Source organism: Balaenoptera borealis (assembly GCF_965194805.1).
Source record: "Balaenoptera borealis genome assembly, chromosome: 1".
NCBI classification, from domain to species: Eukaryota; Metazoa; Chordata; class Mammalia; order Artiodactyla; family Balaenopteridae; genus Balaenoptera; species Balaenoptera borealis.
This window is the reverse complement of record NC_138860.1, coordinates 124,145,943-124,160,605: the sequence shown is the minus strand read 5'-3', so window position 1 is coordinate 124,160,605 and position 14,663 is coordinate 124,145,943. Positions and strand designations below refer to the sequence as shown.

General features: G+C 32.7%; 1 long non-coding RNA gene across 1 annotated transcript in view; it reads left to right on the top strand.

Annotated features, from left to right (window-relative positions):
* The first annotated feature begins 2,237 nt into the window (after window positions 1–2,237).
* The window catches only part of LOC309611541, a 39,401-nt gene continuing 26,975 nt past the window's right edge, over window positions 2,238–14,663 (top strand). The window contains exons 1-2 of the long non-coding RNA XR_014234583.1: window positions 2,238–8,706; window positions 9,082–14,663. The exon at window positions 9,082–14,663 is cut by the window's right edge and continues 26,975 nt beyond it. This is a non-coding gene — a long non-coding RNA (uncharacterized lncRNA). The remainder of the gene's footprint in view (window positions 8,707–9,081) is intronic.

The window sequence follows — 14,663 nt, the reverse complement described above, 5'->3', positions numbered from 1 at the left end:
TGAAAATAATAGTATAAAGAAGGGGAGAGACAATGCAGGTATATATAAAAACACTCAACAAAGTTAGGAATAGAAAGGAACTTCTTTAACTTGATAAAGTCATGTATAAAAACCCAGAGATACCATCATATTAATGGTGAAGACTGAAACTTTTCCCCTGAGGTAAGGAACAAAGCAAGGATATATACTCTTACCACTTCTATTCAACATCGTGCTGGAGGCCTTAAAAGGGGCAGTCAGGCAAGAAAAATATATAAAAGGAAAGGAAGAAGTACAGTTACCTCTATTTGTACATGACATGATCTTGCGAATTTAAAATACTCAGAAAGCCACCAAAAAACTATGAGAGCTAATAAACTAGCTCAGCAAGGTTCTAGGGTACAAAATAAATACATAGAAATCAATTGTATTTCTAATACACCAGCAGTGAACAATCAAAGACCAAATTAAGAGAAAACAATTCCATTTATAACTGTATTAAATAGAGTAAAATAATTAGGAATAACTTTCACAAAAGAAGTACAAGTTTTACACACTGAAAATTACAAAATATCATTGAAAGGAATTAAAACCTAAAGGAATGGAAAGACATCCTGTGTTCATGAACTGTAAGACTTACTATTATTAAGATTTTAGTAGTCCCCAAAATGATGTACAGATTCAACATGATCTTCATCCAAATCCCAACTGCTATTTTGCAGGAATTGGCAAACTAATTATAATATTCATATGGAAATGCAAGGGACCCAGACTAACCAAAAGTACTTGAAGGAAAATAAAGTTCAAGGATTCACACCTTCTGATTTCCAAAAGTATTACAAATCTATAGTAATGTAGACATTGTGGTATTGGCATAAAATAAACAAGAATATTGACATATGTAACAATGGAATAGAATTGAGAGTCCAGAAATAAACCCTTACTTATGGTCAATAGATTGTCAACAAGGGTGCCAAGACAATGGGGAAAAATAGTCTTTTCAACAAATGATCCTGGAATAACTGGATATCTACATGCAAAAGAAGTAGAAAACTTACTTCACTCAAAAAAATTAACTTAAAATACATTAAATGCTTAAATGTAAGAGCTAAAACTATAAAACTCTTAGAAGACAACATAGGCATAAATCTCTGCAACTTTAAACACTGGTTTCTTAGATATACCACCAAAAGTTCATACAATGCAAAGATTAAAAAAAAAAAAAACAAATAGATAAATTATACTTGATCAAAATTAAACCTCAGGGGTTACTATCAAGGAAAAAAATGAAAAAAAAATGACTCATGGAATGGAAGGAAATATTTGCAAATTATATGTCTGATAAAGGACTAGTCTTGAAAATATAGGAAGAACTCTTACAACTCAATAATAAAAAGATAAGTAGCTCAACTGAAAAATAAGAAAAGGGTTAGAATAGATATTTTTCCAAAGATGATATACAAATGGCCAATTAACATCTGGAAAGATCTTGCTATTATTCTTTAGTGAATTGCAAATCAAAATTACAGCGAGCTACAACTTCACACCCACTGGGGTGACTATAATAAAAAAGACAAGGATGATGCCAAGGATGTGGAGTATTGGAACACTCATACGTTGCTGATGGGAATGTAAATGGTGTAGCTGCTTTGGAAAACAGATTGGCAATTCCTCAAAAAATGAAAAACTGAGTTGTTATATGACCCAGAAATTCTACTTTTAGATAGGTACCCAAAAGAAATATAAAAGTAAACACAAAGGAACACAGTTGTTTGTACAGGATTATTCATAATTGCCAAAAATTAGAAACAACCCACACTGTCCACCAGTTGATGAAAGAATAAACAAAATGTGGTATATTTACACAATGAAATATCATTTAGCCATAAATAGGAAATAAGTATTCATACATGCTAAAACTTGGATAGACATTGAAAACATTATGTTAAATGAAAGAAACCAAACAGAAAAGCCATATACTGTATTGCTCTATTCTATGGACATGTCCAAAATAGACAAATCCATAGAGATAGAAAGCAAATTATTATTTTCCAGGGCTAGAGTGAGGGTAAATTGAGTCTTTATTTTAGGAGTGGTAAAAATGTCCTGAAATTAGATAGTGATTGTAGTGGCAGAACTTTGCGAATATACTAAAAAAATCACTGAATTCTACACCTTAAACAGGTGAAATTTATTGTATATGAATCATATCCCAATTTAAAAAAAAAGAACCACTGCTCTAAGAAGTGCTCTGTGTGTGTGTGTGTATGTTAGTCTTCATTAACAACGAATATAGCATGTTTAATAAGTGCCATCAATGGAGTATATGCTGAGAATATCATTGGGTAAAAATACACTTTTTTGTTTATCCTAAAGTAGTGTATTGTCTAATGTGAAAGATAAATATTTTAGACTAATTATATTAAAATGTATCAATATATATTTCGGTAAGTGTTAGGAAGTAAAAGTACAAGGTACTATGGGAGTTGATTCCAGGGATGACCAAAAGGGGCATGATACTTTCCAGAAACAAGAAAATAGGCCTGGAGCACAGAGAAGGAGGTAATGAGTAAAGTGAGATGAATCCGGAGAAAGTAAGCATGTTATGAAGGGCTTTGTTAAGATTTTCATATTTTTCTGATAAGAAAAAGCATTCTAGAATTTTAAGTGGAGACAAGATAGAGTACCATGATTGTATCTTTCTTTTGACTATAAGGAAGATGTAAGAAATATCTGAGAGAAAAGCAGCAGTGAAAGAAGGGAAAACAAGTAGGAAGATACTGTGGTAGTCCAGAAGAGAAATGATGGAGAGTTGGACTGGTACAATGACAGTGACTCTGGCATTGGAGAAAGGTAGATGAATCCAAAAACAATTTAAGTGGCAAAGGGACAGGACTTAGTGATGGATTACATATAACTTGGGGATAATGGTACACAGTACCTGGAAATGTTTCTTGATTTTACAACTAGATGTATAGGTCCCAAAAGGAAGAGGACTGAGTTTGTATGGGAAGATCATGAGTTTATTTTTTGGGCACGTTGACTGCTATGGGAACATAAATGGCCCATACTAGGTGCATGAAAATATTTATTACAAATTATTATCAAATGAACATCAAATAGCCAATTAGATGTAGCAGCCTCCATCTAGGCCTGGATAAAATAATATTGGCTGCAATCAAAGATCTATTTTTGGAACTTGGTAATAAAAACAAAAATATTGAGAGAGTAGAAATCCTAATACAGAATGAAAACTCTTTAAAACTAAGTAGCTAAGTAAAGAATAACTACAAAGGCAAAAATCTATAGTACTGTTGTTATATTAGTGTAATATTGATTTCCAAATCATGCTCATCAACTATACAAGTAAAACTATGGGAAAAGTCCCTCTGCTGTTCTTATTTAGGATTTTTCATTGACCTTGTCTATGCCTCATGATTGTTCTGTATCATAATAAAATCATTTTCATATATAGTTGCTTGGCACTAACTGCAGAGAACATTTAACATTTCTACCTGGCAATTTTCAAAGGTCACATATTAATATAACTGTATTTTCAAATAAGCAGTTTGCTTTTATTGTATCATGAAAAATGCTGGCTGATGTGAGTTTATTCAATGAATGGTAATTATGTTGAGGAAGTATTGGCCTTTGTATCATTACCCTAATATTCCACCATGCTCCATGCTGCATCATTTGTGAGGATTATAGCCACACTGCTTTCTGTTTTCCTCTCCCCCATAATAAAAAGCAGTTTCTTTCTTCTGTCGTTTTTCCTTTTACTTATTGAAATACACTAAAGAAATGGAAGAAAAAAAAAAATGATCCTACAGGAGACAGCCATATTTAAGATTTTGGTGTACATGCTTCCAAACAGTGTAATTAGTATATTACAAATCCTTTGGTGTAGCATATACCACTTGGTATACAAAATATATATAATTCCATTTCTACAGCTATTGAATGAAACCTAAACTGAAGAATACATATAAAATTATATCATGTTCCACATTATTAATGTATCATAGTTAGACATTTAATATATTTGCCCCATTTTGCTATTAGACACCAAGCTATAATAAGCATGCGAGTCCATAAATTTTAGCACATTTGCCTTATCATTTCACTAGTATAAATTACTGGAAGACTAATGGCTAGTTCAAAAGATATGTGTGATTTAAGCTTGTTGATAACATTTTAAAATTAGTTTACAGAATAGTGTTAATTTACCATCTCACTAACAATGTATTAAGTATCTTTCTGACCATTTTCTTTTTAACTAGATGTTGTGCTGAATATTATTATTTATAAATATTTTAAAAATAACTTTCTTGGTCCTTCCAGTAAAATCCTATTTCATATCTTATATTTCATTCTTTTTAATTTAGTGAAGAATGTCAAACAAAATTAGTACTAGGGGGCATCCTTAAATTTCTTTCAGTTGTTTATATTAATTGTCTAGGATTTCAAAACTAAGAAGGATGATATTTACATGTTTGTAATTGGTTTCTTAACAAACTTGCTTATGAAACTACCTGAGGCCAACATCTATTTAGGGGTTTTTGAAAAAACTTGTCAACTTTTGAACACATTATTCAATCATTTTACCTCTTGGTTCAATTAACATTGAGCAAAAAAATAATTATTTCAAGATTTTAAAGTTATTACTCAAAATGTATATTTTAATTGTCATATATTTAATAACAGTCTATTGTGTTATCATCTTCATCAGTAGTCATATTCTACATTTTCTCTTTTGATATCATCTTGCATTTTGTATTTGTTTCTCCAAATACTAAATATGCAAGTTTTGCATTTGATAAAATGGAATTTTTTCTTTGTATAATGTATTATTTCATATTTTTAATTTATTATTTCTCTTTTTTAGGGTTTTTAAAGCAAAATGTGCCTAATTATTAGATTATTTTCTTTAGATTTTTCCATAAACATTTGACATTATAAATATTTCTCTAATATACCTTTGGTTTCATTAAATTTATTTTGATATGTGTACTCATTATCTGAATATATTAATAATTTTCTATTTTTCTTTGACTTAATAACAAGAAGAATTATTTTTATTTCCCAGGTGGTTTGGTTTTATTTTTGCTGTTTTGATTCCTGTTATTGTTTTCTCATTTGTTATCCATTTGGAGATGTAATTCAGAAAATATTGGCCTCACCTACTTTTCTCCCGCAAAGATACAGATTTACTCAGTGAAGAAAGAAAAACTTTACTCTCAGCTCCTTTTATTACATTATTAGAAAATTCTGCTCAACCATTACATTGCTTTTTGCTGAATTTTATTTGCAAATATTTAAAGTTACAATATACAGTGAAAGAAAAGGGAGATATCCTACAAAACTTAATGCTTGATGCTGAGATAGCATTATTTCAGTCGGTGTCAAACACTTGAAACTGAAACATCAATGAAAAAAGCCATTCTATGTTTTCAAACAGTTCTCAGTTCAGTAGTTTCTTCAAATCAGTTTGTGATGTAGGTGAGGTATAAATAAGAAATTAACAAATTCAAATTAATATTGAATAATAATACAATTTTACACATACTATAAAATGTTTTAAAATCTGTTTTTATGTGCCATGAAATCTCTAATCCTTGAAAGTGAGACATTTGGAATATTATATTAGGTTTAGCTTATCCATGTTTTTCTGATGAGGCAGGTCAAAAGTGAGGTAAATATTTTGACTGAAGTTATAATTCATTCCACCCACACAACAAATACAGTTAACAAATAAATTAATTTTCTTTTTAGTCTGTCAATTTTCTATGTCATCTTAAAGCTTTAATTAAAAATTTGCCAAAGCTATGTCATCACTTTCAGGGCTTTTATTAAAGAAACATATCACCTCATATAATACTGTAATAGAATGGTGAGACTTTTATTTTAGAAATATCTTTGAGGAAATTTACACATTTTACTGCTATAAATTTGAATTTTCAATATCAACATGGATTTTAAATTAATTTGAAGTATATTTATGAACTTTCTTGTTAAAGAAAATAAAGTCTTTCTTTAAATTTTCTGACATTATAACTATCCACCAGTGATAGTGATAGAGTAGAATTATGCATAGCAGGAGTAGGTCTGAGTGGTACAAAGGATGGGCTTTAGCGGCTATTTTGGCACACTATGCTACATCCTCATTGTCACCCGTTTGCAGCAGTCTTATAGTGGACAATTCCAATGCATCCTTGTCAATGTCCTTTATCAAACAATCAAGCACACACCTTGGCATATCTTAGTTCGCTCTCCTCAAAGCAGCAGTAGGTCACTTAATTAATCATAAGTAGGTACAACAAAACGTGTGGGGAAAGTTAATGCTCCTCAGGGCAACCCCCAACTTATGGAGCGCAGGAACTCTGGATAAATACTCCAACCTTTTCATAGACTGGTGGGAAAATTCTGAAGTGTGTTCTACACATTTTCTTAGAAGGTCTTAGCAAGACTGAGCTCCAGTTGTCCTCAACAGTAACCAGGTTTTACTCTTTTCCCTATCTCCCTTTCTTCAGTGCCTCACTTCAATTTCCTCGGACCAATCATTTCCCCCCAAAGTAATAGCTACTAAGTTTTTGCTTCATGTCCGGTTTTCATGTGAAATGCAAGCTTAGAAACTCCTTTTACTTCACTATTTATTAGCTTGAACTTTACTAGGTGATTTGGGTCCAAACTTAATCACCAATTAAATCATCAAGAATAAAAATACTTCTTTATATTAGGAAAATATTCAAACGTGTAGAGGCTAATAATTATAAGAAAAAGATGATAAAAATTCTGCTAGACTCATAGAACCAACTGCAAATGTGTGTTTTTGGAGAAGTGTGATACTTCCAAATATTATATCCCAAACAACAGGGTATACATAATGTTCATTTAGTTTAAATTTGTTAATTTTATTGATCTTTTCCAAACACCTACTCTTGGTTTCACTGATTTTCTCCATTTTCTTATTCTATTTCATTTATCTCTGCTTTAATTCCTTAAGGAATTAAGGAACCTTAATTCCTTAAAGATTAAGGAATAATCTTTATTATTTCCTTCCTCAGCTAGCTTTGGGTTTAGTTTGCTCTTTTTCTAGTTCCCTAAGGTGTAAAGTAAGGTTGTTGATTTGAGGTCTTTCTTCTTTTTTATGTGAGTGGTTACAGCTACAAATTTCCCTTTGGCATTATTTTCACTGTATCCTATAAGTTTTGGTATGTTATGTTTTTATGTTCATTTGTCTCAAGATATTTTCTAATTTCGCTTGTGATTTCTTCTTTGACCCATGAGTTATATAAGAGCATTTGTCTAATTTCCACGTATTTGTTGATTTTCTAGTTTTCCTTTAGCTATTGATTCCTAGTTTCCATTATGATTGGAAAAGACACTGTGTATGATTTTAATCTCCTTAAATTTATTAAGACTTCTTTTGAGGCTTAATATGTGTTCTATCCTGTAGAATGCTATATGTGCACGTGAGAGGAAGGCATTTTCTGCTGTTACTGGGTGGAATATATTATATATGTACTTTCAATTGGTTTAATGTTAAGTGTTCTGTTTACTTACTGATCATCTGTCTGGTTGTTCTATCCATTATTTAAATTGGGGTACTGAAATCTTCTATTATTATAGATTTGCCCATTTCTCCCTTCGATTTATCAATGTTGGGTTTACTTATTTAGGAGCTATGATTTTGGTGCATATATATCCATATAAATATATCTTCTTGGTTAATTGACCCTTTTGTCATTATCTAATGTCCTTGTCTCTTGGAACAGTTTTGACTTAAAGTCTATTTTGTCTCACATTAGTATAGCCACTCCTGTCCTGTTTTGGTTACTATTCACATGAAATATCTTTGCATTTCATTTCACTTTCAACCCATGCGTGCCCTTCGATCTAAAGTGAGTCTCTTGTAGACAGCATATAGTTGGATCTAAATAATTGTCAATATGCTTGCTTTCAATGATTTGTATTAGAAAGGTCAACTCTTTGAAGAAATACCTGCAAAGTAATATCAGCTTCAACCTCTACCTTTGCTTAAAGTTGGGAATTTGACATAGAGTTATCAACAGTGCTGTTTCTATAGCTTTATGTTTCCCTATTGTACACCTACTACAGAGATCTATGCAGCTTTGTTAAATAGCTTATTGTCCTTCAGTAGGTACCCTGCATAATTCCTACTTCAGGTGGTAATTTCTTAGGGAAATGGCTCAGGGAATGGATTCTGTCTACATATGCTGTACCTCTGGGTTTTTGCTTGTTCGGTTTGTTTCATTTGTCAGTTCTATCTCAGTTCTGAAATTGACTTGAGTTATAAAATGGCTTTACTTGTCTACATTGAGCTTTTATGAAATGGGAGGATTTGCCAGATTTAGCATAATCTGAAAATATTTTCTCTCCCCCTACAACTTAGAAATGTTTTGATTCTACAAGACCACTTGTCTGGCACTATAAATCATCTTGCTGGATATGAGTCCCCAGGATTTGGTTTTGATCTACTAGAGTTTGGTCATTTATGTATTTATAGCTACTACAGGCTACAAAATCATATGTAAATTTTAATAAAATTCTAAAAAACTAAACTATACCACAAAGACTTCTAGACAAACACAAATCAGAGCACATCCTTCTATAGCATAAATAGATAAATAAATGCTTTAATTTAACAAATGTTGAATGCTAGCTACTCCATATATCACCGACACAAACTATTGATAACACAAGGCAGATTTTTTTTTTTTTTTAATGTGTATACATATATGCAGTTCTCTATGAGAAGGACCACAGCTTTTTTTTTTTTTTTTTTAAACTTTGGGTTTATTTATTTATTTATGGCTGTGTTGGGTCTTCATTTCTGTGCGAGGGCTTTTCTCTAGTTGCGGCAAGTGGGGGCCACTCTTCATTGCGGTGCGCGGGCCTCTCACTGTCGCGGCCTCTCTTGTTGCGGAGCACAGGCTCCAGACGCGCAGGCTCAGTAATTGTGGCTCACGGGCCTAGTTGCTCCGCGGCATGTGGGATCTTCCCAGACCAGGGCTCGAACCCGTGTCCCCTGCATTGGCAGACAGACTCTCAACCACTGCGCCACCAGGGAAGCCCAAGGCAGATTTTAATTTTTACTGCACTAAGGAAGAGAACACTATCTTTTTAAAGCTATCGCAGTACACTAGAAGAGGAAAGATAAGGTCAGAATTAATTCAGAATTGAAAGTTTGGTTTAAGGTGAATTTTTTCATGCAGAGAATTGGTTGGAAATTGGTAAGGATCACATTAAAACAGTACAGGATTGGTAGAAATAGCAAAGTGAGGATTTTTCAAAGAATCTTAGGGCACGACTCTCTCTTAATGCTTTCCGTTGAAGAGTTGATGGATCTTTCAGAAAGTGTCTATAATTAAAAAGCAAATTATTTGCTAAATAAACTCCTGGACCAATGAAGAAATATTAGTAAATATAGTGGTATATCAAACTCATGTTAATGTGAACAGTAGGTATAGTTTCTGTTCTTAGTGTCCAGGTTGAATGTATGAATACATGGTTTCAGTCCTCACAAAGAATGCTACGTGCCCATCAGAGTCATTTTATTTTTCTCCTACACACTGTAAGCGCAGCCAAACTGCAGTTCTTAACCTCTTCTTCAGTTAGGTAGAGTCGTGTAATTGAGTTTTGGTCAATGGAGTGAGGCAAAAGTATACACTGGCCTGTAAAATGTCCTGCACAAACCTCCATGCACTCTCCTGTCCCTCACTTGGTTGCTGGACATTTATGCCAACATTTGGAGCTATGAGTGCAATGTGGCAGAGCTATGGAATGAAAGGAACCTGGGTCCTTGAATAACTTCATGAAGCAGACCTCCTACCTCCCCTTCTCCTCTCTCCCAACATAATGTCCCAACACCTACAACCACATACAGAATTCTGATATCAAAGAAAAGTACTGTTTAATTGTGTTAAGTCATCATAATATTGAGATTTATCTCATCTTACTCTAATTTACCATGATCTTGGTATCAAATTAAAAGACTTAAAATTGCCTAAATTGCTTTCAATGATCTGAACCCTTTCCTCGTTTCCTCATTTCTAAATATCCTCTTGTCTATCATTCCTAGTGTCATTCTGATCACTTTTTTTTAATGTTTATTGTTTGTTTGCTTGTTTTTTTTATTTCACATCAGTAGCTTTGTCTGAGGTCTTTGGCTAAAAATCTTTTTCCCCTTCTTTTCTGTATCTGAATCCTAATTATCTGACAGATAACAGTGTAAACCTCACTTCCTCAGAAAATAGTTTTCTGATTAAATCCCTCCCAAGACTAAGAGTTCAGGTTCACCTACTATTATTTTGTAGTTCTTTGTAAAGGTTAGTTTTAAAAGTAAGTAAATTTCAATTGTGTAATTTTAAATCCAACCAAATGTGAATTCCTTGAGGACAGGAACTAATTGTATATTGGTTATTTTTATATCCCTCATAGCCTGCTTAATAAATAGTTTTGGAAGAAAGAAAGGAAAGAAGGAAGGAAGGAAGGAGGAAAGGAAGAAAGGAAGGAAGGAAGAAAAGTAGGAAGAAATAGTAACTAGTCACTTACACTGCAACCCTGAATATCCCATTCCTCCTTTTTGTTCTATGCCCATATTCTAGTCTCCAAGATCTACCAATACCTTTCATGAGGATGGCAAAAGTGTGTGCACTGATAAAGACTCTCTCCTTGACCACATTTTAGTAAGGCTTCTCTGAGCCTTTTTCTCAATTAGACCTCAGTACCTTGGTCCCCTAACTTTTGTTGACATGCATAGCTCAGTTTTAACAAGAATCCTGCATAAGTCAGTTTAGAGAGACTCCTCCACCTTGATATCTTATCCCTCTCAATATCTGATCAAATCTTCATCTTCCACCATTGGCATCTAATCACTCTGGCCTGCCTTCGGCAAGAATCCTGTTAGGTCAGTTTAGCAGTAATTCCCCTACCTTTCTTTGATGTCTCTGCTTAGTAATTTCCCATCTATTGACCCCACATCCTACTCCTTGGCTATAAATCACACCTGTCCTTGCCATATTCAGAATTGAGCCCAATTCTACACTGAGATCTCTTTTCCCCTATTGCAACAGTTCTTGAATGGAATCTGTCTCTACTACTTTAAGTACTCTCTGGCTTTTCATTTTCTTTAATACTGCAAGATCTCAGAATCTCTCCCCGAATATCCCCACCTAAATACACACATTGTATTTTATCTGGGAATCATATTATAATGGGTTGCTGATATCCGTAGTGACCATTTGTCTCATTTTCCTGGAATAGTCCTATATTTTCTGTTATAGGTATTAATAACAGTCCTTTTAATCTCAAGAGTGTCCTGGTTTGGATAAATTATGTGGTCATTCCACTGTTAAAAGATAAACCAAGGCATATTACAAATTTTGAGAGTTTATCTGAGCAAAAATCAATTCCAGTTGGGCAATGCCAAACCAGAAGTGATTAGGAGTGCTCTACTGAAAGGCACTAGGAACAAGGTTTTCATAGAAAAAACATAAAATAAAGCAAATATATATATATATATATATGTATATGTACATATACATATATATTTGATTGGCTTAAGTAGTTGCATTACTCAGGAAAGCTTTGTTGGATGTTTGTGATTGGTTGTTCTTCTTATCCTTGAGGCATTTATAGGAATTGACTCTGGCTTAGGTTTCAGTTGGCTTACATACGCTACCAAGGCATTAGAACCACCTCGGTCTACTGGCCTCCTTGTCGGACTACTTTAACACTATTGGTGTCTGACCACCATGATGTAGGTATTCTGAGGACAAGTTTGTCTTCCACGGATTCTCTGACACAAACTATGCATTCAAAACCTGCAATGAGTCAGAAAACACCAATAAATGGATTATTAGCTGATGTAGTAAGCCTTTGGGAAACATCATAAAAATCTTTAAAGCACATTGGTATCAATTAGTTCCTTAAAACAATAATTTCATGAAGTATATACTTTAAGGAGTTATGATGAAACTTCACAAAGGACTAATTTACTTCTCAAGGATGATTTACATACTGAGAGGATCTGGAACAATAATTATGATATCAATCAATCAAAGAGGGAATTGGGCATTTGTTTTAATGTTACTTCTTCACTGTTGTAAGAATTGTCTCAGGACTATACCTTCTACAAACTCAAATGTAACATGAAACACACTGTGGCCTTCAGTATAAATACCCCAGTACATTTCATACATGTAAGAGATCATAATAATGCAGAAAGGAAGCAGCATAACTATACCTAGAAAGTTTTAGAATGTTACAAAATCGGCATCTAGTAACAGCCAATAAGACATATAAGTTAAGACTTGAGTAAAGTCATACTTCTAAGGGTTTGGAAAGGGGATCTGAATTCATAGGGATCCTAAAGAAATAATTATATCTGAAAATATTTGAGGTTGAGATTTTAGATTTGATTATTTTGTGATTTATTTTCCTTTCATTCATTCATTCATTTATTTTCCTAACTGAAAAAAATTAAGTGCATTTTGTGGACAACATATTGGACAATATTTACAAAAACTATAGAAGATATAAAGAAGAGTGCATCACAACCCTATGCCCTAATAAGTGTCATTAAACATGGTAGAAAAGATAAGCAAAACAAAAAACAAGCAAACAAACAAAGTCTTGAAATACCTGAAATGTATGTAGGAAATATTGAGGAGGAGCAAGACTTAGGGGTGATGAAATCTAGTTACACGATCAGTATCATATTTCAGGTGAGTGTTAACATGATTTTACATTAGGGTAGTAATATTAGAAACAGGTCAGGAAGAACAACATGAACCATATGGTTTTGTATTCAGAGGGAACTGATAACAAACTAGATGTAGAGTGTAATGGATTGTTGGCAAAAATTCTAGCAGCACTCTATCTATACAAATATCTAAGCTCTTTACAATTTGGCATTGCAGCTACTTTCCTCAAGAGGTGGTGTCTATTTTTCCAAACTAACTCTGGGATTAGCCATATGACTTTCTTTGCCCACTGTGATAGTAGCAAACTTGCTACAAGTGCAGACTTGAGAAATGCTTTCTCACTTCCACTTTCTTTCTTGGAACAAAGCTACCACCATGGAAACAGGCCTGAGCTACCTTACTGGAAGATAAGAAATATCTAGAGCAGAGCTGAGTAGTTCCAGTTGAGGCCACCTTACGTAGCCAGCTCCTAGCAGAACTGTCACCTGCTCGTAGCCACATGTGTGAGCGTGTAGAAGATCAATTACCCAGAGAAACAGAATCTCTCAGACCACCCACTGGCTTCTGAGAAAAAATGAATAGACATTGTTTACTCCTGAGATTTTATGTGTTTTTTTCACCAGCATTATTTTTAAAATAGATAGCTGATATACTGGAATGAGAGAGAGAGAGGAGTCCAAGATATTTGCTGTTTATAATTTCAATCTCATTATGAGACAGTACATTCATAAGTATTTTCTAATATGTGAGGAAATTCACTGTTTACTATTTCTAGAATGTAAAATTGAAAAACATAGTAGGAAAGTTGGATTTCTGAGTATTTGAAGCCTGAATTTTGCTCCTTCAGTTTAACTGTGTGATCTATTGTCATACGAACATCTTATTTTGAGAATAACTTATTTGCTGACATATTGTCTACTTGCAGAAAAAAGGAATAGAAAAGGAAATATTTATGTTTCTGAAAGTAATTTATTATTTACTAATTGAAATGTCACATGCCATGAATTATGTAGCAAATATTGTAGGTAAACAAAATATTCCACCAATCCAAGCAACATCAGTTTAGATTCAAAAAAATATTAATTACTAAGTTTTAAGCTCAACAGTAGCATTGCTCTTTCAGGCAATTATTTTTAAAGTCTTCAATGAAATGAAGCATATTTCTATAGAATGTTTTTAATTACTGTATTACAATAAATGGAGTTCTCAAAACACTGGTAGAAGAATACATAGCATTTAAAGGATTCTTTACAGATGTATTCATTATATATATTTTATTTTATTGTTCTCTGTTCTATTTACTAGTGGAATACTTTATAGTAAAAAAAAAAAAAAATCCGAAAAACCCTTCTTTTCTAAAATCGTTATTACTACATATAGCATGCATATCTCTGTGCCTTAATAATTATAAGTATCCATTTGGCCAATAAATTGTTTTCTGTATAATTTCCCCAACTGATTCAAGTATTAAAAAGTGTAATCCTCTGGGTGTTATAACAGTGAATGATGAATTGGATGTTTAGAAAATTAAGACCAAGTTCCCTTACAATTACCTTAGGTGTTTTTATTTTTAATTAATCATTTAGGTGATTTTAATGAAAGTTAATAATCACAATTCTCCTTAAAATTATGTTTATCTATGGTAAAAAACAGTAATATTGATACTTCAAATTATAATTCTTCAAAGATAGGACAATAAATTTTTATGTGCTAGTTCATAATTTATATAGTGATTATTTTTGTTTTGAATTCTTGAGTCCTGAAAAGTTAAAATGAAGGTCCTCTTCCATTTTAGTAATAGATCTTTCCTTTCATTTCTTTCTTTTCATTTTTTTTCTAAGTTTATTTTCATTGTTTATGTTTGTTTTGAATTTAAGCTCTCAGGTTTACCAAGGTTTGAAAACCATTCAGTTAAGAAATAGTGTATAGTATTAGTAAATAGATTATCTTCCC